Source organism: Saccopteryx bilineata, chromosome 6, assembly GCF_036850765.1.
Source record: "Saccopteryx bilineata isolate mSacBil1 chromosome 6, mSacBil1_pri_phased_curated, whole genome shotgun sequence".
Classification (NCBI taxonomy): Eukaryota; Metazoa; Chordata; class Mammalia; order Chiroptera; family Emballonuridae; genus Saccopteryx; species Saccopteryx bilineata.
In genome coordinates this window covers 71,208,023-71,228,822 of record NC_089495.1, presented here as the reverse complement: position 1 = coordinate 71,228,822, position 20,800 = coordinate 71,208,023, and the positions used below count along the sequence as shown (strand labels likewise).

The following is a 20,800-nucleotide window of genomic DNA, read 5'->3' as shown; positions in this document are numbered from 1 at the left end:
TAAGAATCAATTAAGTCTTATTGTTTATAAGAATCAATTAAATATTCTTTGGCCCTACTTCCATCAAAGTAAAGTATGGTTAACCCAGGATTTGGTATTTTAATAGTCCAGGGGTCTACTGACCACTCTTTGAGGTGTACCCTGTGAACTGTCAGTATGCACTGTTTACAAAGAAAATCTAGAAGCATCACTGACACAGCGATATTCCCAATCACTGCACCTGGGAACAAGTTTCTCTACAGTTACTTTCAGAGCTTTTATATTCTAACACATAACAAACCCCTAACCTCAACTTTTTACTATGGCTTTCACTGTATTCATGTTTACAACTTAGCAATGTTAATAAAACATGATAAGTGCAAAAGTCAAAATAAAGTAGAAGAGGTGGCAGGTAAGTAATGGGCTGCACATTCTTAATTTAAATCATATATATTTATTCACTCACTTGGTAACTGAATACTAACCAAATGAATTTGTAATATATTCCAGTCTAGTTTTATTAGGATTTGTGCTGTATGTATAATGTGAAAACAAAGAAAATATATTGCTACATCAGCTAATATTATTCATGCATAGAAAGTTCTATGTATGTGCCCACGTGGTTGAAAAGATGCATTAGGAAGTCAATTATAATAACAAGAAAAGGTTATTTGAGTCAAATCAAAACAATAAATGGGCTAGAGAAAAATTGTAAAATATTTGTTTTACACTTTCCTCCAGTGACACATAAAATATTATCTTCTTCTCTAGCGATTATGAACATTTCTACTCTCCTTTCAGCAATTATGAATATTTCTATTCTGTCAGGTGGCATAAAGTGGAGATTTGTTTAAAATCATTTATATCTGGAAAGTTACACAAGCCTCCTTCTACTTCAGAAAAAGTGTATTTTTGATCACTTCAATTGTTAAAAGCTCACAGTTTTTCTAGTGATACTCAGACAGACAGAAATATGGAAGCTGTTTTAACCAATCTCTATTAAGTAATTTAATAAATTTGCCACATTTTCTAACAGTATGTAGAACACTCTCAAATGTTAAGTTCTCTGCTCTATGCCCATCTGTTCCCTCTCTTCCCAGTAGGCAGTACAACCCATCAAGAGTCAGTTGTGTTTATTCACAAACTTGTCTATGACCCCAGTTACCATTATTTTGTTGTTGTTGTTGTATTTTTCTGAAGCTGAAACGGGGAGAGACAGACAGACTCCCGCATGCGCCCAACCGGGATCCACCCAGCACGCCCACCAGGGGGCGATGCTCTGCCCCTCCGGGGCGTCGCTCTGCTGCGACCAGAGCCAATCTAGCGCCTGGGGCAGAGGCCAAGGAGCCATCCCCAGCGCCAGGGCCATCCTTGCTCCAATGGAGCCTCGGCTGCAGGAGGGGAAGAGAGAGACAGAGAGGAAGGAGGGGGGGGGCGTGGAGAAGCAAATGGGCGCTTCTCCTATGTGCCCTGGCTGGGAATCGAACCCTGGTCCCCTGCACGCCAGGCCGACGATCTACCGCTGAGCCAACCAGCCAGGGCCCAGTTACCATTATTTTATTTTATTTTGCTAAATATTATATAAACCTATGAAATACAAGTTCTAAAACAAATGACATTTCTTTGAAGCTAAGATGAATACTTTGAAGAGAACTGATCATGTAGACTTACTTTAAAAATTGCTTTCAATTTATAGAGATATATAAACAAAGAAAAATATAAGAAAACTAAGAGAATTATGTACTCTGTCAAATTGCTTCACAGGAGTTTTTATCTTTTTGCTCCACTTTAAAAAGTCTCAAACTGGAAGTCATCAAGGATCCCAAATGGGTGTTGAGTATGCAAGAAATGTCAGTCGCTCCTATCAGACTCATACACAAAACATAGACTTGGACTCTGCATACTGCTTAATAAATTCATGGGTTTGCAAATCTATGTATAGATTTATCTTTAATGATTTTTTTAATTTTTAATAATTTTTTACATGAAGTGATTTTTTTTCAATTGAGAAATTACCTGTTTCAATCGCATCCCCATTAAAAACCACTTCAACTGGATAAAGAAGATGTGGCACATATACACTATGGAATACTACTCAGCCATAAGAAATGATGACATCAGATCATTTACAGCAAAATGGTGGGATCTTGATAACATTATACGGAGTGAAATAAGTAAATCAGAAAAAAACAAGAACTACATGATTCCATACATTGGTGGAACATAAAAATGAGACTAAGAGACATGGACAAGAGTGTGGTGGTTACCAGGGGTGGGCGGAGGGAGGACATGGGAGGGAGGGAGAGAGTTAGGGGGAGGGGGAGGGGCACAGAGAACTAGATAGAGTGTGGCGGGGGACAATCTGACTTTGGGCGAGGGGTACGCAACATAATTTAATGACAAAATAACCTAGACATGTTTTCTTTGAATATATGTACCCTGATTTATTAATGTCATCCCATTACCATTAATAAAAATTTATTTAAAAAAAAAAAAAAAACCACTTCAGGTGATCCTGGTGATAGGAGCAGAGAAGATAAAAAGTCATAGGACTTTTTAAATCTTTCAGTTAAAAAAGGGAAAGAAGTCAAAATAAATGTATTCATGGCAGTTCTATTAAGGTAAGCCACTGAACTATGTAGATGATAAAGCAAAAACTGTGTCTCAGTAGAAATGGATCTGGTCAAAAAGTTAAATTCCATGTTAAGATGCATTAAGGTATATGAATAGGGAATTGCTTTCTTTGAAATAGCTAACACCTTCTTAAGAGCCAAAGCTTGTGAGAAAAAATAAACACATCTCCTCCCTAAAAAGACAGATCTTTGTTATTCAGTAAATAAAGTTTATAAAGCCCCCTTCTCTCTAAGGTAACCACTTTCCTGAAGTTGAAATGTATCCCTCTTTTTTATTATTTTGTATATATAATGTTTTATTATGTTATATATACAAGGGTGGGCAAAAATAGGTCTACAGTTCTGAGTATGCAAAACAGAGTTTATCCTTGTGTGATTATTTATTAGTTATTCTATTATTTATTTGTATTACAACTAAAAACTTACTTTTGCCCACCACTGGCTGATAGAATAGTACTATAGGTAGTTATTTTGTGTGCTTTACACTTTAATTTTTATTGATTGATTTGAGAGAGAGAGAGAGAGAGAGAGAGAGACATCAACTTGTCATCCCACTTGTTTATGCATTCATTTGTTGTTTCTTGTATGTGTCCTGACCAGAGATCAAAACCTGCAACACAGCCTTGTATCAGGACAACGCTCTAACCAACTGAGTTACCTGGCCAGGGTCTGTGCTTTAAATTTTGTATACATAGTATTATACTGTACTTACCATTTTGTGATGTTTTTATTCAATAATTTCTTTTCAAGATTTATCTATGTTAATATACACAAATATTTTAATGTATATAGTTTATTTCAAAGCATTTCATTGAATCTCAATTTATGTTAATAGATATTTAAGTGATTTTTAAATTACAACTGTTAAAAACAATGATGCAACAAACAGGCTTACACACAAGTTCAAACATTACCTTCATACAGAATTTCAAACTTTCTCTTAGTCTTTCTGGATCATGATCCCAGTGAGAAGACAGGGAAGATACACGGTTATTAAGTCTCCCACGGACCTACTCTGAGTGATTCTTATCCTCAGGGACATTTGGAGGAAAAACACACTCTAGACTAGAAGTACATTATATACCTAGATGTGAAACTGCTGAGTCATAGTGTATGTTCAACTTCCACTTTATAAGATGTTGCCAAATTATTCTCCAAGTAGAAGTTACAATTCAACTACCCACAAATATGATACGATTCTAATTTCACCAGAGCCTTATCAACATTTGGCATGGTCAGAGTTAAGTCTTGGATGTGAAATAGTATTTTATTGTTGTTTTAATTTGCAATTTACTTTCTGGTTACCTGTAAAATTGAGCAGTCTTTTACCCATAAATAAATAACTGGTCACCAGAATTCCCTGGTGAATTCTTTGCCTGTTTTCATGAGTTGCTTTCTGTGTTGATTTATAGGAATACATATATATATAGTACTAAAAAGTTGAATATTACAAAGCTTAATGAAACAAAAATTAGAACTTCTTTCCTCATTCATCCAACTCCTGGATTTTTCTCCTGAGAACCAATAATTTTATATACTTTTATCAAGTTTTCTAATATTTATCTCTCTGTTTCCAAGTAATACAATTACATATTTTTGATTTATCAGTTCTAGATATTATTTTTATTAACTTCCTATATGAAACGCAGGGGTTTAACATTCTTACACTATTACCTTAACCTTCCAATAAAATTATTACTGAGATTCTTATTAAAGTATTGTAACTTAGAATGTTATAATTAGATAAATATTGATCACTATTGAGATTATTACTATTTTTATTCTGCCTTTTTTTATAAATAAATTTTTATTAATTTTAATGGGGTGACATCAATAAATCAGGGTACATATATTCAAAGAAAACATGTCCAGGTTATCTTGTCCTTCAATTATGTTGCAAACCCATCACTGAAAGTCAGATTGTCCTCCGTCACCTTCAATCTAGTTTTCTTTGTGCCCCTCCCCCTCTCCTTCCCCTCTCCCTCCTCCCCCCCCCTGTAACCACCACACTCTTGTCCATGTCTCTTAGTTTTGTTTTTATGTCAGACCACTGTATGGGATCATGCAGTTCTTGGTTTTTTCTGATTTACTTAGTTCACTCCGTATAACGTTATCAAGATCTCACAATTTTGCTGTAAATGATCCGATGTCATTATTTCTTATGGTTGAGTAACATATCCTAGTGTATATGTGCCACATCTTCTTTATCCAGTGATTTTTTTTAATAATACAGTTCCTGTTTTTTTCTGATTTACTTATTTCGCTTCGTATCATGTTATCAAGATCCCACCATTTTGCTGTAAATGTTCCGATGTCATCATTTCTTATGGCTGAGTAGTATTCCATAGTGTATATGTGCCACATCTTCTTATCCAGTCATCTATGATGGGCTTTTGGTTGTTTCCATGTCCTGGCCACTGTGAACAATGCCTGCAATAAACATGGGGCTGCATGTGTCTTTACGTATCAATGTTTCTGAGTTTTGGGGATATATACCCAGTAGAGGGATTGCTGGGTCATAAGGTAGTTCTATTTTCAGTTTTTTGAGGAACCACCATACTTTCTTCCATAATGGTTGTACTACTTTACATTCCCACCAACAGTGTATGAGGGTTCCTTTTTCTCCACAGCCTCTCCAACATTTGCTATTACCTGACTTGCTAATAACAGCTAATCGAACAGGTGTGAGGTGGTATCTCGTTGCCGTTTTGATTTGCATTTCTCTAATAGCTAAAGAAGATGAGCATCTTTTCATATATCTGTTGGCCATTTGTATTTCTTCCTGGGAGAAGTGTCTATTCATATCTCTTCCCATTTTTTTATTGGATTGTTTGTTTGTTTGTTGTTGAGTTTTATGAGTTCTTTGTATATTTTGGATATTAGGCCCTTATCTGAGCTGTTGTTTGAAATATCATTTCCCATTTAGTTGGCTTTCTGTTTATTTTGTTATCAGTTTCCCTTGCTGAGCAAAAACTTCTTAGTCTGATGTAGTCCCATTCATTAATTTTTTGCCTTCACTTCTCTTGCCATTGGAGTCAAATTCATAAAATGCTCTTTAAAAACCCAGGTCCATGAGTTTAGTACCTATGTCTTCTTCTATGTACTTAATTGTTTCAGGTCTTATGTTTAGATCTTTGAATCCATTTTGAGTTAATTTTTGTACAGGGGGAGAGACTGTAGTCCAGTTTCATTCTTTCGCATGTGGCTTTCCAGTTTTCCAGCACCATTTATTGAAGAGGCTTTCTTTTCTCCATTGTGTGTTGTTGGCCCCTTTATCAAAATTATTTGACTATATATACGTGGTTTTATTTCTGGACTTTCTATTCTGTTCCATTGGATCTGAGTGTCTATTTTTCTGCCAATACCATGCTGTTTTGATTGTCGTGGCCCTATAATAGAGTTTGAAGTCAGGTATTGTTATGCCCCCAGCTTCATTCTTTTTCTTTAGGATTGCTTTGGCTATTCGGGGTTTTTTATAGTTCCATATAAATCTGATGATTTTTGCTCTATTTCTTTAAAATGTCATTGGAATTTTGATGGGAATTGCATTAAATTTGTATATTGCTTTGGGTAATTATAGCCATCTTGATTATATTTATTCTTCCTAGCCAAGAACAAGGTATATTCTTCCATCTCATTATATCTTTTTCGACTTTCCCTTAACAATGGTTTATAGTTTTCATTATATAAGTCCTTTACATTCTTTGTTATGTTTATTCCTAAGTATTTTATTTTTTTTGTTGCAATCGTGAAGGGGATTATTCTTTTGAGTTCCTTCTCAGTTGTTTCATTGTGGGCATATAGAAAGGCTATTGACTTCTGTATGTTAATTTTGTATCCTGCGAACTTACTGTATTGGCTTATTGTTTCTAGTAGTCTTTTTGTGGATTCTTTGGGGTTTTCGATGTATAGGATCATATCATCTGCAAAAAGTGATACCTTTACTTCTTCCTTTTCCGATATGGATGCCTTTTATTTCTTTGTCTTGTCTGATTGCTCTGGCTAGAACCTCTAGTACCACATTAAATAAGAGTGGAGAGAGTGGACAACCCTGTCTTGTTCCTGATTTAAGGGGGAAAGCCTTCAGTTTAGTGCCATTTAATATGATGTTAGCTGATGGTTTATCATATATGGCCTTTATCATGTTGAGATATTTTCCTTCTATACCCATTTTGTTGAGAGTCTTAAACATAAAATTGTGTTGTATTTTATCGAAAGCCTTTTCTGCGTCTATTGATAAGATCATGTGGTTTTTGTTCTTTGTTTTGTTGATATGGTGTATTACATTAACCGTTTTACGTATGTTGAACCATCCTTGAGATTCGGGATGAATCCCACTTGATCATGATGTATTATTTTTTTTAATATGTTGTTGTAATTCGATTTGCTAGTATTTTGTTAGTATTTTAGCATCTGTATTCATTAGAGATATTGGTCTGTAGTTTTCTTTTTTTGTGCCATCCTTGCCTGGTTTTGGTATGAGGGTTATGTTGGCCTCATAAAATGTGTTTGGAAGTATTGCTTCTTCTTCAATTTTTTGGAAGACTTTGAGTAGAATAGGAACCAAGTCTTCTTTGAATGTTTGATAAAATTCGCTGGTATAGCCGTCAGGGCCTGGACTTTTATTTTTGGGGGAGGTTTTTAATGGTTTTTTTCTATTTCTTCTCTACTGATAGGTCTGTTTAGGCTTTCTGCTTCTTCTTGACTCAGTCTAGGAAGGTTGTATTGTTCTAGGAATTTATCCATTTCTTCTAGGTTGTTGAATTAGTGGCATAAAGTTTTTCATAGTATTCTACAATAATTCTTTGTATATCTACGGTGTCCGTGGTGATTTCTCCTCTTTCATTTTGTATTTTGTTTATATGAGTTCTTTCTCTTTTTCCTTGGTAAGTCTTGCCAAGGGTTTGTCAATTTTGTTGATCTTTTCAAAGAACCAGCTCCTTGTTCTATTAATTTTTTCTATAGTTTTTTCTGTTCTCTAATTCATTTATTTCTGCTCTGATTTTTATTATCTCCTTTCTTCAGCTGGTTTTTGGTTGTCTTTGTTCTTCTTTTTCTAGTTCCTTAAGGTGTGAAGTTAAGTGGTTCACTTGGGCTCTCTCTTGTTTGTTTCATATATGCCTGAAGCGATATGAACTTCCCTCTTATCACTGCTTTTGCTGCATCCCATAGATTCTGATATGTCGTATTGTCATTTTCATTAGTCTGTATATATCTTTTGATCTCTGCACTTATTTCTTCTTTGACCCATTCATTTTTTAAAGTATGTTGTTTAGTTTCCACATTTTTGTGGATTTTTTTCCTCTTTTTTGCAGTTGAATTCTAGTTTCAAGGCTTTATGATCAGAAAATATGCTTGGTACAACTTCAATTTTTCTGAATTTGCTGATATTGTTTTTGTGGCCCAACATATGGTCAATTCTTGAGAATGATCCATGTACACTGGAGAAAAATGTATACTCAGTCACTTTGGGATGAAATGTCCTGTAGATGTCTATCATATCCAGGTGCTCTAGTGTTTTGTTTAAGGCCACTATGTCTTTGTTGATTCTCTGTTTGGATGACCGATCTAGAGCCGTCAGCGGTGTATTGAGGTCTCCAAGTATGATTGTATTTTTGTCAGTTTTTGTTTTAAGATCAATAAGTAGCTGTCTTATATATTTTGGTGCTCCTTGGTTTGGTGCATATATATTAAGAATTGTTATGTCTTCTTGATTCAGTGTCCCCTTAGCCATTATGAAATGGCCATTTTTGTCTCTAAGTACTTTTCCTGTCTTGTAGTCAGCATTATCCGATATGAGTATTGCTACACCTGCTTTTTTTTGGATGTTATTTGCTTGGAGTATTGTTTTCCAGCCTTTCACTTTGAATTTGTTTTATCCTTGTTACTTAGATGAGTTTCCTGTAGGCAGCATACAGTTGGATTTTCTTTTTTAATCCATTCTGCTACTCTGTGCCTTTTTATTGGTGAGTTTAATCCATTTACATTTAGTGTAATTATTGATACTTGTGAGTTCCCTATTGCCATTTTATATCTTGCTTTCTGTTAGTTTTGTGTCTTGTTTGATCCTTCTCTTTCGTTTTTCTATCTTTTGTTTTATTTGGTTGTATTCCATACATCTTTCCTCTGTTGCTATCTTTTTTATCTCATGTGCTTCTGTGGTGGTTTTTTCAATGGTGGTTACCTTTGAGTAATGAAAAGGGTCCCTACCCTGTTCATTGTAGCGAAACTATTTTGTGAGTACTTTTGCACTCCATCGTCCTTTGCTACTGTTAATCTCCGTCTTCTCCCCCTCTTTCTTTTTGTTGTTGTCACAGTTTAAATTTGGTTTTATTGTGTTCTTCTTGGAGCTTTTACTTGTGGCTCTGTTTTTTTTTTGTTCTTTGTATCTGATTGGAGAACCCCCCTTTAGTAATTCCTGGAGTGGGGGTTTTCTGATGATAATTCCCTCATCTTTTCTGTATCTGTGAATGTTTTTATTTCTCCTTCGTATTTGAAGGATAGCTTTGATGGGTATAGTATTCGTGGCTGAAAGTTCCTCTCCTTTCAGGACTTTAAATATTGGGGTCCACTCTCTTCTAGCTTGTAGAGTTTCTGCTGAGAAATCTGATGATAATCTAATGGGCCTTCCTTTATATGTTGTATTCTTCTTTTCCCTGGCTGCCTTGAGAATTTTTTCTTTGCTGTTGGTTTGTGTCAATTTCATTATGATATGCCTTGGAGTAGGTTTGTTGGGTTAAGAAAACTGGAGTTCTGTTTGCTTCTTGAACTTGAGGCTTTAGTTCTTTCCACAGGCTTGGGAAGTTCTCATCAATTATTTGTTTAAGTATGTTCTCCATTCCATTTCTCTCTCTTCTCCCTCTGATATACCTATTATTCTTATGTTATTCTTTTTGATGGAGTCAGATAATTCTTGTAGGGCTATCTCATTTTTTTTTAATTTTTGAGTCCTTTCTTCTTCTCTCTGTTGTGCCTCAAGTTGCTTGTCTTCTATTTCACTAATCCTCTCTTCTATCTGACCTGTTCTATTAGCTAAGCTTGTTACTTCGTTTTTCAGCTCGTGAATTGAGTTTTTCATCTCTGTTTGATTTGTTTTTATAGTTTCAATTTTCCTTGGACATATATTCTTTGTGTTCATGGAGTTGTTTTCTGATTTCCCTATATTGCCTTTCTGTGTTTTCTTGTATATCTCGGAGGATTTTTAGGATTTCTATCTTGAATTCTCTGTCATTTAGCTCCAAGGTTTCCAATATATTAAATTTTTTCTCCATAGATTTTTTCCTCATCTAGCTGTGTTACCTCTCTTTCTTTTGTATCCATGATATTCGATTTTTCTCTTCCTTAATGGCATCTGAGGGTGGTTTTGTTGATAGTATTAATGAGATTAATAAAGAATAAAAAGTTAAAAAAAATAAAAAATAACAAATCGAAAAGAGTTGTTTTTTTTAAAAAAAATTAATAATGAAATAAAGAAAAATAAAATAAAATAAAAATTTTTAAAAAAGGAAATTATTCCCCCCCTCTTTTTTTCCTCTCCTCTCCTCTCCCCTCTTTCTTGAGAAAATCTTGTGGTGGACTGTGAGTTATAACAAACAATGCCTGTGATGGAGGGCCTGAATTGGGGAAAAGTAATAAAGGGGCAAAAAAGAGAGAAAGAAAAAAAAAAAAAAAAGGAAAAAAAAGAAAAAAAAAAAGAAAAAAAAAAAGAGCGTATGGACCCACAAAAAGCAAATAAGGAAAAAATTTGGGTCAAGAATAAAATGATTTGCTTTTAGGTGTTGGTTTTCTAAGAGTTATGATGAGAGGATAAGAGGAAAATGGAAAAATGGGGGGACAAATTAAAAACTTACTATTGTATTTAGTGGAACAAGAACTAGATAATATGGAGAGCCAGGGATGGGAGCACTGCTAGTGAGTTAAAAAGGTGAAGTAAAAACCCCCCAAAATGCCACAAACATAGGTTTGAGTCCCAGATAAGATAATTTGTTTGTTATTGAGGTTTGAATGAGAGGAGATGTAAAGGAGAAAGGAAGAAACTAATATAGAGGGAGAAAAGAAAGAGAGAGAGAGAAAAAAAGAGGGAACCACTAAAAGAAGAAAAAAGAAAGGAGAGAGAGAGAGAGTTAAGGGTTTTGGAGTGCAACCCTCATAGAGAGAAAGGAAGAGAAGAGAAATGATAATGGGAGATGTAACACTTATGGGTAGTGTAGTTCAAGGAGAGGAGAGAGTAAGACCGGTAGAGAGTTAATCGGCCAAATTGGAGGAGGAAAAAAAAAGTCTCAAGAATGAAGATAAGAGAAACAAACGAACAAATATAATAAAATGGATAGGTTATAAAGTCTGCAGATTATTCTTGATTTGAGAGGTTATCTTCTTGCTTTTTTCTTTTCTCTCCCTCTTCCTGGTCGGTGACTCTGTACCCCGGGTTCTGCCCCTTTGGCACGCTCAGGTAGAGGTTTGCAGTTGATAAGTCTCTATGGCAATGTCATGTATTGTGCTTTATTCTCGTTGGGAGTCGAGGCTCATTAGCATTTATAGGCTCCGACAGTGAGAGAGTCCGTGTTCTGAGCCTTTCTCCTAGTCTTTCCTCCTCAATTAGTAGCCTGATAGTCCAGGTATGGGGTTGCTGCCTGCCTCTGCCTGGATAGTAAGAGGCTCAAATTGCTGGCAACTCCCCACTCTATTTCCACTCAGCACAGGGCTCTGGGTAAGGCTCAGTCAGTCAGAGCTGCCTAGCATAATCAGGCGGGCTTTCCGCCCACTCGAAGACCTCTGGCTCTGCCACTCTATCCGGTAACACAAGCGGGCGCCCACTTCCGGGGCGCTTGGAGGAAACTCTCACTCACTGTCTGCAACCAGGATATCCGGCCAGCAGTCTCACGCTCTGAGTGAAACCCCCAACCGCAGGGAAAAGTTGCAGCGTTGGAATTGAGTCTCGCTCCGTCCCCGTGTGCGGCTTTTGCAAGGCGCTGGGGCGGCCCGAGATTCCGCTTTGGCCCACACAAAGGCCCCTGACTCTGCCCCTCTGTGCGATAACACGGGCGCGCACTGCCGAGGCACTCGGAGGAATCGCTCACTCCTTATCTGCGCGCGCAAACCAGGATATGAGGCCGGCCGCGTTTCCCTCTGAGTGAAACAGCCTCCAGCACGGAAAATCTCCACCGTTGGGATTAGTTCTCACTCCCTCCCGTGCGTGGCTTTCCCAGGGCGCTGGGGCTGCCCAGAGACTCTGCCCTCAGCCCACAGAAAGGCCTCTGACCCTGCCTCTCCGTGGGGCAACACGGGCACCCACTTCCGCGGCTTAGGAAGAAATCTCTCTTCCACTAACTGCGCACCGACCAGGAGACCGGGTAAAATGGCCGCTCCGCTTGTCTTTCTTTGTTTGGGTTTGGCGCGAGTGTTAGCTTGTATTGCCCGGGTTGCCACAGGATCAGCTTTTCCTCGGCTTGGATCTCTGAGCCACAGCCTGGTTCGGCCGTTTTTGCTGCGGGCGGCCTGGATCTATTCACCCCCTTTGCCCGCCTCAGTTTCTATATTCACAGTTACCAGAGAAAAGCCGCCCTGTTTAGGTTAGTGAGGAAGGCGGAGCATTTCTTACTCCCTATTTCCTTCGGGGTTTGGTTATATATTTAGCCAATTTTTCACTCAATCATACCTTTGGGTGTATTGCGAAGAATCTGGAAGCTCCAAGTATAGGTTTTTCTGTTTCTGGTTGAATTTTTTTTACAGTGATTAAAGCCTATAAGCAAACTCTTGGCCAATACAGCAAGAATTCATAAAAGAGTAGTGTCCTTAACATGTTCACCAAGTTCAAGTTGGCACCAACACCATTGCAGATCCCTGCAAATGCAACCCAACCCCAGTTCAGTCCATTAGAAGCTATCACGAGGACCAGGAGTCCAGGAAAAGTCCACATCCAGGAAAAGTCCGCATGGCACTGGAATTGTTGTCACAGTTCTATACTTTGCAGCTTACATCCAAGTCCCAATGACCGCTGCTTCTAGCTGGTAATGATTCAGGTAGACTGGAAAAGCCATCTGCAGCATGTGTGAGATGGAGCTTCTGTTCTCCTCTGCCTGGAGAGATGAGACCAGGGTGCTTTTTCCTGGAGCTCTGCAACAGAGGCGTGGTTGGAGAGAACCTTGGGATACACTAAGCTGGGTGGCAAAGGTAGATTCATAATACAAGTTGACAAAGGGGAGAAAGAGAGCTCTAAATTAGGAGTAGGTCCCAGCCTGAAATATGAGTGGGGCAGTGAGGTAGGAGGAATAAAGAAAACACTATATATTAAACAAACCAACAAAAAACAGAACTGTCAACACCCACAACAGAAATCTTTGAGGGAAGAATAAAAAAACTGACTATTCAGGCAAGACCTAGTTAAGTGGCCCTTATGCAAATGAGATCAGTTTACCTGCTTCTTGGAATAAATAACCTAGGCTCATCCACAGTGTCGTAGATGGGGCCGACGGCCCTGCGCACCTTCAGCCTTCAGTGGCAAACCCCAGAATTCTGGGCAAGGATAGGTCATAAATGGCTGGAGCAGGGCTGGAAGAGACTGAACCCTCCCTTAGAGGAGTGAGGGGGAAGCCTAATTTCCAGTGTTTCTTCTTCCTGACAGCAAAGGCATGTAAGCCTGGCAGGCTTTAGCTCAATGACCTTCCTTTACGCTATTGAAGCAGGACCCAGATGGAATCCTATGAGACCCCTTTGGGGCGTTGGAGCCTTTAAGGGCGTATCCTAAAAGCTGGTAGTTCACCTGATCTCTATTGGGGGTTTTCTGCCTCTTGGTACCTTAAAAGCCATGCTCAGAAGATCTCGCTGAGGGGTTTGAGGATACCCATCTGCCTATATAAACCTTTTTTGTATATCTGGAGATATTTGGAAAAAGACAAACCAGTGTTATTAGCTGGATCAAATAAAAGAAGGTAGAAGTTTACAGAAGAAAAAGATTTGGCTTCTCCTGTTCATCAGCATTCAAAAGAAATTTAAAATTTTTTAAGTAAAAAGCATGATATGGTAGACCCGTAGGAGTTCCAGGATATGACTCCCCCCTTTTAATTTTTTTAAAATTGACCTTAAAATATTTGCTGTGTACACTTTAATAATACCTTGACTTTAAAGATTGTAAGGGGCCTGACCTGTGGTTGCGCAGTGGATCGAGCGTCGACCTGGAACACTGAGGTCGCTGGTTCCCTCCTTCTCTCTCTCTCTCTCTCTCTCTCTCTCTCTCTTCTATAAAATGAATAAACAAATAAAAATTTAAAAAAAGATTGTAAGAAATACCCATAATTCGAAAGGTTTGACAAAATACAGTAAATGTTTTTGCTACATATGCAGGAGCATTGTCAGTTTTAACCAGTTTAGGAAATGCAATAATAGAAAAATGCATACAGACAATGAGCTATAACATGCTTAGCAGCCTCTCCTGTTCTGGCAGAGGTTACTATAAATCCAGAATAAGTATCCACTGTAACGTGGACATAGGACTGTTTTCCAAGTGAAGGTTTATGAGTAACATCCATTTGCCAAAGTTGTCCTGATAGGAGTCCTTGAGGATTAACACCAAATGAAGGGACAGATTGTAGAACAGGACACCTTGGACAGGATTTACCAATCTGCCATGCTGCTTCCCATGTAAGTTGAAACTGTTTACACAGGGCTGCAGCGTTCTGGTGATGAATAGTATGAGACTGAATTGCTCGATCTGTCATGGTTGCTCCACATAATTTTCTTTTTGGTAGCTTGATCAACGAGGGCATTACCTTGTGCTAAAGCTCCAGGGAGCATAGAGTGAGCTTGAGTATGTCCTATAAAACATGGAGCTCTATGTTGACATACAAGTCTTCGAAGAAGGACGAACTGCTGAAATAGTTCATCAGCAGTTGTCCCTAAAACAGCAGTCTTTATAGTGGAAACAACCATAAGTAAATATTTGCTGTCTGTATATAGATTAAAGGAGGAATATGGCAAATGCTGAAAAGCCATGATAATGGCATATAATTCTAGTCTTTGAGCTGATTTAAAGTTGACTGTTTTAGTATAAAGTTGTCCATTGATTTGCAAAAGTGATTTGCCATTTAGTGGAAGTTTCCCAGAGCCATTGTTGTTGATCCTTTAAAAAAAGGAACAACAATGATTTTGAGGCTCAAAACCTATAAGCTGTAAGGGTCACCTATGCCCCTTGATAATCAAGGAGGCGACAAGATCAAAATATGCAAGTGTATTTCATGGGCTATTAGATGGTTCAATGTGCCCAAGCTGTAGCTGCTCTTGTACCAATTGAGTAGCTGCCCTAAGTTGCTCCTGAGAAAGGGGCCATTGGACTACCCATACAGGATTATCTGATTTCCAAGTAATTGGTTCTGCACAATGCATTATTGGGGTAGCAGGAGCTACCAAGGCCCCTATGCTAAATTTTGATATCCTAATTCACACCTTCTGGTGTTGGGAGCCACTTCTATGGGGGTGAGAATTCCTCACTGTTCTTTCCCTAGTACCTTGGTGGGCAAAAATCCCCAATCAAGCAACTGAGTACTGAGTAAACCCTTAGGACTGACAAGCAATGCTCCTGTATTTTTCAAAACATCTCTATCCCACAAATTAACTGGCTATCCAGGGAGCACATAAGGCTTAAAAAATCCAGAATGATCTTCTTAATCTTCCCAATATAAAAAACTAGAACTTTGTTGAGGAGATTTACTCTGCCCTATACCTTGTAATTCTGTAGCTGCTGCATGAGTGGGCCAGGAAGGAGGCCAATGTAGCTTAGCAATAAACGATACATCAGCTTCAGTATCTAAACGTCCTTTAAATTTATGTCCTTGTATTGTTAGTTCCATTTCAGGGCATTCCTGACCTATTTTTTTAAATCCAATTGGCAAAATCAGAGGACCCAAATCACCAATTTTCTTGAGGATCCTTTTGCAGGATGTGGCCTGAGAAGCAGAATTAGTATCTTTATACTATTCTTCTAACTGCCTGAATTAGCCGTGAGACAAATTTTTTTTCTTTTTTGATTAATTTTAATGGGGTGACATTGATAAATCAGGGTACATATGTTCAGAGAAAACATTTCTAGGTAATTTTGACATTTGTTTATGCTGCATTTCCATCACCCAAAGTCCAATTGTCTTCCATCACCTTCTAACTAATTTTCTTTGTGCCCCTCCCCTCCCCCAACCCCCTCTCTCCCCTCCCCCCCACCCTGTAACTCCCACACTCTTGTCCATGTCTCTGAATCTCATTTTTATGTCCCACCTATGTATGGAATCATATAGTTCTTAGTTTTTTCTGATTTCCTTATTTCGCTCAGTATAATGTTATCAAGGTCCATCCATGTTGTTGTAAATGACCCGATGTCATCATTTCTTATGGCTGAGTAGTATTCCATAGTATATATGTACCAAAGCTTTTTAATCTACTCGTCCACTGATGGACACTTGGGCTGTTTCCAGATCTTCATTATTGTGAACAATGCTGCCATAAACATGGGGGTGCATTTCTTCTCTCAAACAGTGCTATAGTGTTCTTGGGGTATATTCCTAAAAGTGGTATAGCTGGGTCAAAAGGCAATTTGATTTTTAATTTCTTGAGGAATCTCTATACTGTTTTCCATAGTGGCTGCACCAGTCTGCATTCCCACCAGCAGTGCAGGAGGGTTCCCTTTTCTCCACATCCTCGCCAGCACTGATTCTGTGTTGTTTTGTTGATGAGCGCCATTCTGACTGGTGTGAGGTGATATCTCATTGTGGTTTTAATTTGCATTTCTCTAATGATTTGTGATGTTGAGCATTTTTTCATATGCCTATTGGCCATCTGTATGTCTTCTTTGGAGAAGTGTCTATTCATTTCTTTTGCCCATTTTTGGATCGGATTGTTTGTCTTCCTGGTATTAAGTTTTACAAGTTCTTTATAAATTTTGGTTATTAACCCCTTATCAGCTGCATTGTCAAATATATTCTCCCATTGTGTAGTTTGTCTTTTTATTCTGTTCTTATTGTCTTTAGCTGTGCAAAAGCTTTTTAGTTTGATATAGTCCCATTTGTTTATCCTGTCTTTTATTTCACTTGCCTGTGGAGACAAATTGGCAAATATATTGCTGCAAGAGATGTCAGAGAGCTTACTGCCTATGTTTTCTTCTAAGATGCTTATGGTTTTATGGCTTACATTTAAGTCTTTTATCCATTTTGAGTTTATTTTTGTGAGTGGTGTAAGTTGGTGGTATAGTTTCATTTTTTTGCAAGAAGCTGTCCAATTTTCCCAACACCATTTGTTGAAGAGGCTGACTTTGCTCCAATGTATGCTCTTACCTCCTTTGTCAAATATCAGTTGTTCATAAAAGTGTGGGTTTATTTCTGGGTTCTCAGTTCTCTTCCATTGATCAATATACCTGTTCTGCAATACCAGGTCGATGCGTGGAGTGGACAGAGCAATTTCTTATTCCATCTCTCAATTCCAAAAATCCATTTAATATATTGTCCTCAGAAAGAGGACATATCAGATATTAAACTGATAAGAACAGATACTACACTTGATCTTAGCCAAAAGGCCGAGAAGCGATGTTATATACCTGTTCTAATGCCAGTACCAGGCTGTTTTGAGTGCAATGGCCTTATAATATAACTTGATATCCTGATGTATGATACCTCCTACTTTATTCTTCCTTTTCAAGATTGCTGAGGCTATTCGTGTTCTCTTCTAGTTCCATATAAATTTTTGGAATATGTGTTCTATATCTATGAAGTAAGTCATTGGTATTTTAATCAGTATTGCATTAAATTTATAAATTGCTTTGGGTAATATAGACATTTTAATGTTGTTTATTCTTTCTAACCATGAGCATGGTATATACTTCCACTTGTTTGTATCTTCCCTGATTTTTTTATCAATGTTTTATAATTTTCCGAGTACAAGTCTTTAATCTCCCTGGTTAAATTTATTTCTAGGTACTTTATTTTTTTGGTTGCAATGGTAAAGGGGATTGATTCCTTAATTTCTCTTTCTGACAGTTCATTGTTAGTGTATAAAAATGCCTCTGATTTCTGAGTATTAATTTTATATCCTGCCACCTTGCTGAATTCATTTATCAGGTCTAGTAGTTTTTTTACTGTGACTTCAGGGTTTAATATATATGATACAATATCATATCATCTGCAAGTAATGATAGTTTTACTTCTTCTTTTCAAATTTGGATGCCTTTTATTTCTTTTTCTTGTCTGATTGCTGTGGCTAGGACTTCCAGAACTATGTTGAATAAGAGTGGTGAAAGGGGGCACCCTGCCTTGTTCCTGATCTTAAGGGAATTGCTTTTAATTTTTGCCCATTTAGTATGATGTTGGCTGTGGGTTTGTCATAGATGGCCTTTATCATGTTGAGGTATGTTCCCTGTATTCCCACTTTGCTGAGAGTTTTGATCATGAATGGGTGCTGGACTTTATCAAATGCTTTTTCTGCATCTATTGAAATTATCATGTGGTTTTTGTCCTTCCTTTGTTTATGTGATGAATCACATTGATTGATTTGCAAATATTGTACCAGCCTTGCCTCCCAAGGATAAATCCCACTAGATCATGGTGTATGATTTTTTTCATATATTGCTGGATTGGTTTGCTAATGATCTGTTGAGGATTTTAGCATCTAAATTCATCAAGGATATTGGCTATAATTTTCTTTTTTTGTGTTGTCTTTGCCTGGTTTTGGAATCAGAATTATGCTCGCCTCATAAAAGGAGTTTGGAAGTCTTCCTTCCTCTTGAATTTTTTAAAATAGCTTGAGAAGGATAGGAGTTAGTTCTTTGAATATTTGATAGAATTCACTTCTGAAGCCATCAGGCCCAGGACTTTTCTTTTTTGGGAGATTTTTGATAACTGTTTCAATTTCATTTGTTGTAACTGGTCTGTTTAGGTTTTCTGATTCTTCCAGATTAATTTTTGGAAGATTATATGTTTCAAGGAATTTGTCCATTTCATCTAGGTTGTCTAGTTTTTTGGTGTACAGTTCTTCATAGTATTTTCTTACAATATTTTGTATTTATGTTGTGTCAGTTGTTATTTCTCCACTCTCATTTCTAATTTTATTTATTTGAGTCCTCACTCTTTTTTTCTTGGTGAGTCTGGTTAAAGGCTCATGATCTTGTTTACCTTTTCAAAGAACCAGCTCCTGGTTTCATTGATCCTCTGTTGTTTCTTTAGCCTCTATGTCATTTATTTCTGCTCTGATCTTTATTATTTCCTTCCTTCTACTAGCTCTGGGCTTTACTTGCTGTTCTTTTTCTAGTTCTTTTAGATGTAGGGTCAAGTTGTTTATTTGAGTTTTTTCTAGCTTCTTAAGGTATGCCTGTAATGCTATGAACTTCCCACACAGGACGGTTTTTGTTGTGTCCCATAAATTTTGAGTTGTTGTATGCTCATTATCATTCATTTCTAGGAATTTTTTAATTTTTTCTTTGATCTCTGTGTTTATTCATTCGTTATTTAATAACATGCTATTTAGTTTCCAAGTGTTTGAGTATTTTTCAGTTTTTCTGTTGTGGTTGATTTCTAGTTTCATGCCATTGTGATCAGAGAAAGTGCTCGATATGATTTCAATCTTCTTAAATTTGTTGAGATCGTTTTTGTGCCCTAACATGTGGTCTATTCTAGAGAATGTACCATGAGCACTTGAAAAGAATGTATATTCTGCTGCTTTAGGGTGAAAGGTTCTGAAGATATCTATTAAATCCAGTTGATCTAGTATGTCCTTTAAGTCTGCTGTTTCTTTGTCAATTTTCTTTCTTGAGGATCTATCTAGTGATGTTAATGGGGTATTGAAATCCCCTACTATTATAGTATTGCTGTTGATCTCGCCCTTTAAATCCATCAAAGTCTGCTTTATATATTTAGGTGCTCCTATATTAGGTGCGTAGATATTTATAACAGTTATATCTTCCTGTTGGATTGCTCCCTTTATCATTATGTAGTGACCTTCTTTATCTCTTACTATAGTCTTTGTTTTAAAGTCCATTTTGTCTGATATAAGTAATGCTACCCCAGCTTTTATATATTTTTTTCTATCCTTTTATCTTCAGTCTATGTGCATCTTTTGTTTTAAAGTGTGTCTCTTGTAAACACCATATATATGGGTCCTGTTTTCTTATCCACGCAGATACCCTATGTCTTTTGATTGGATCATTTAATCCATTTACATTTAAGGTTATTATTGATATGTAATTGTTTGTTGCCATCTTATTCTTTAAAACTGTATTCCTCTTTTGCTATATTCTTTTTACTCCTTTGCTCTGTTTACAACAGGCCCCTTAGCATTTCTTGCAGCCTTGGTTTGGTTGTAGTGAATTCCTTGAGTATTTTTTTGTCTGGAAAGCTTTTTATTTCTCCTTCAATTTTAAATGATACCCTTGCTGGATAAAGTAGTCTTGGTTGTAGGCTCTTGTTCTGCATTACTTTGAATATTTCTTGCCATTCCTTTCTGGCCTCAAGTGTTTCTGTTGAGAAGTTGGAAGTCATCCTTATGGGGGCTCCTTTGTAGGTGATTGTCATTTTTTTCTCTAGCAGCTTTTAATATTTTCTCTTTATCACTGAGATTTGGTGTTTTAATTATGATGTGTCTTGGTGTTGATTTCTTGGGTTTCTCCTTAATGGAGTTCTCTGTGCTTCTTGAACATATGAGATGTTTTCCTGCCTTAATTGAGGGAAGTTTTCAGCTATGATATACTTGAAAAAGTCTCTGTCCCTTGTTCTTTCTCTTCTTCTTCAGGAACCCCTATGATGCGGATGTTATTTCTCTTCATGTTGTCACAGAGCTCTCTTACATTCTTCAGACTTTTTGAGTCTCTTTTCTTTTTTCTGCTCTGCTTCTGTGCCTTTATTTATTGTGTCCTCTAACTCACTGATTCGATTCTCAGCTTTATCCATCCTGCTTTTAATTCCTTCCATTGTGTTCTTCATTTCTAATATTGTATTTGTCATTTCTGACTGTTTTTTTTTTATTATTTCAATGTCCTTTTTTATATTTGCTATCTCTTTATTTAGGTGTTCATAATGACCATCTATTGTTGTTCTAATATCTTTGAGCATCCTAACAATCATTATTTTAAACTCTGCATTTGGTAATTTTGTTATATCTGATTCATTCAGGTCCTTTTCTGGGGATTTCTCTTGATTCATTTGTGTTGCATTTCTCTGCCTTCT

General features: G+C 37.1%; 1 non-coding gene across 1 annotated transcript; it reads right to left on the bottom strand.

Moving 5' to 3' along the window:
* Window positions 1–16,981: 16,981 nt before the first annotated feature.
* LOC136309657 (U2 spliceosomal RNA) lies at window positions 16,982–17,175 on the bottom strand. Its single transcript, XR_010726345.1, has one exon. It is a non-coding gene; the product is annotated as a U2 spliceosomal RNA (small nuclear RNA).
* Between the last annotated feature and the right edge of the window lie 3,625 nt (window positions 17,176–20,800).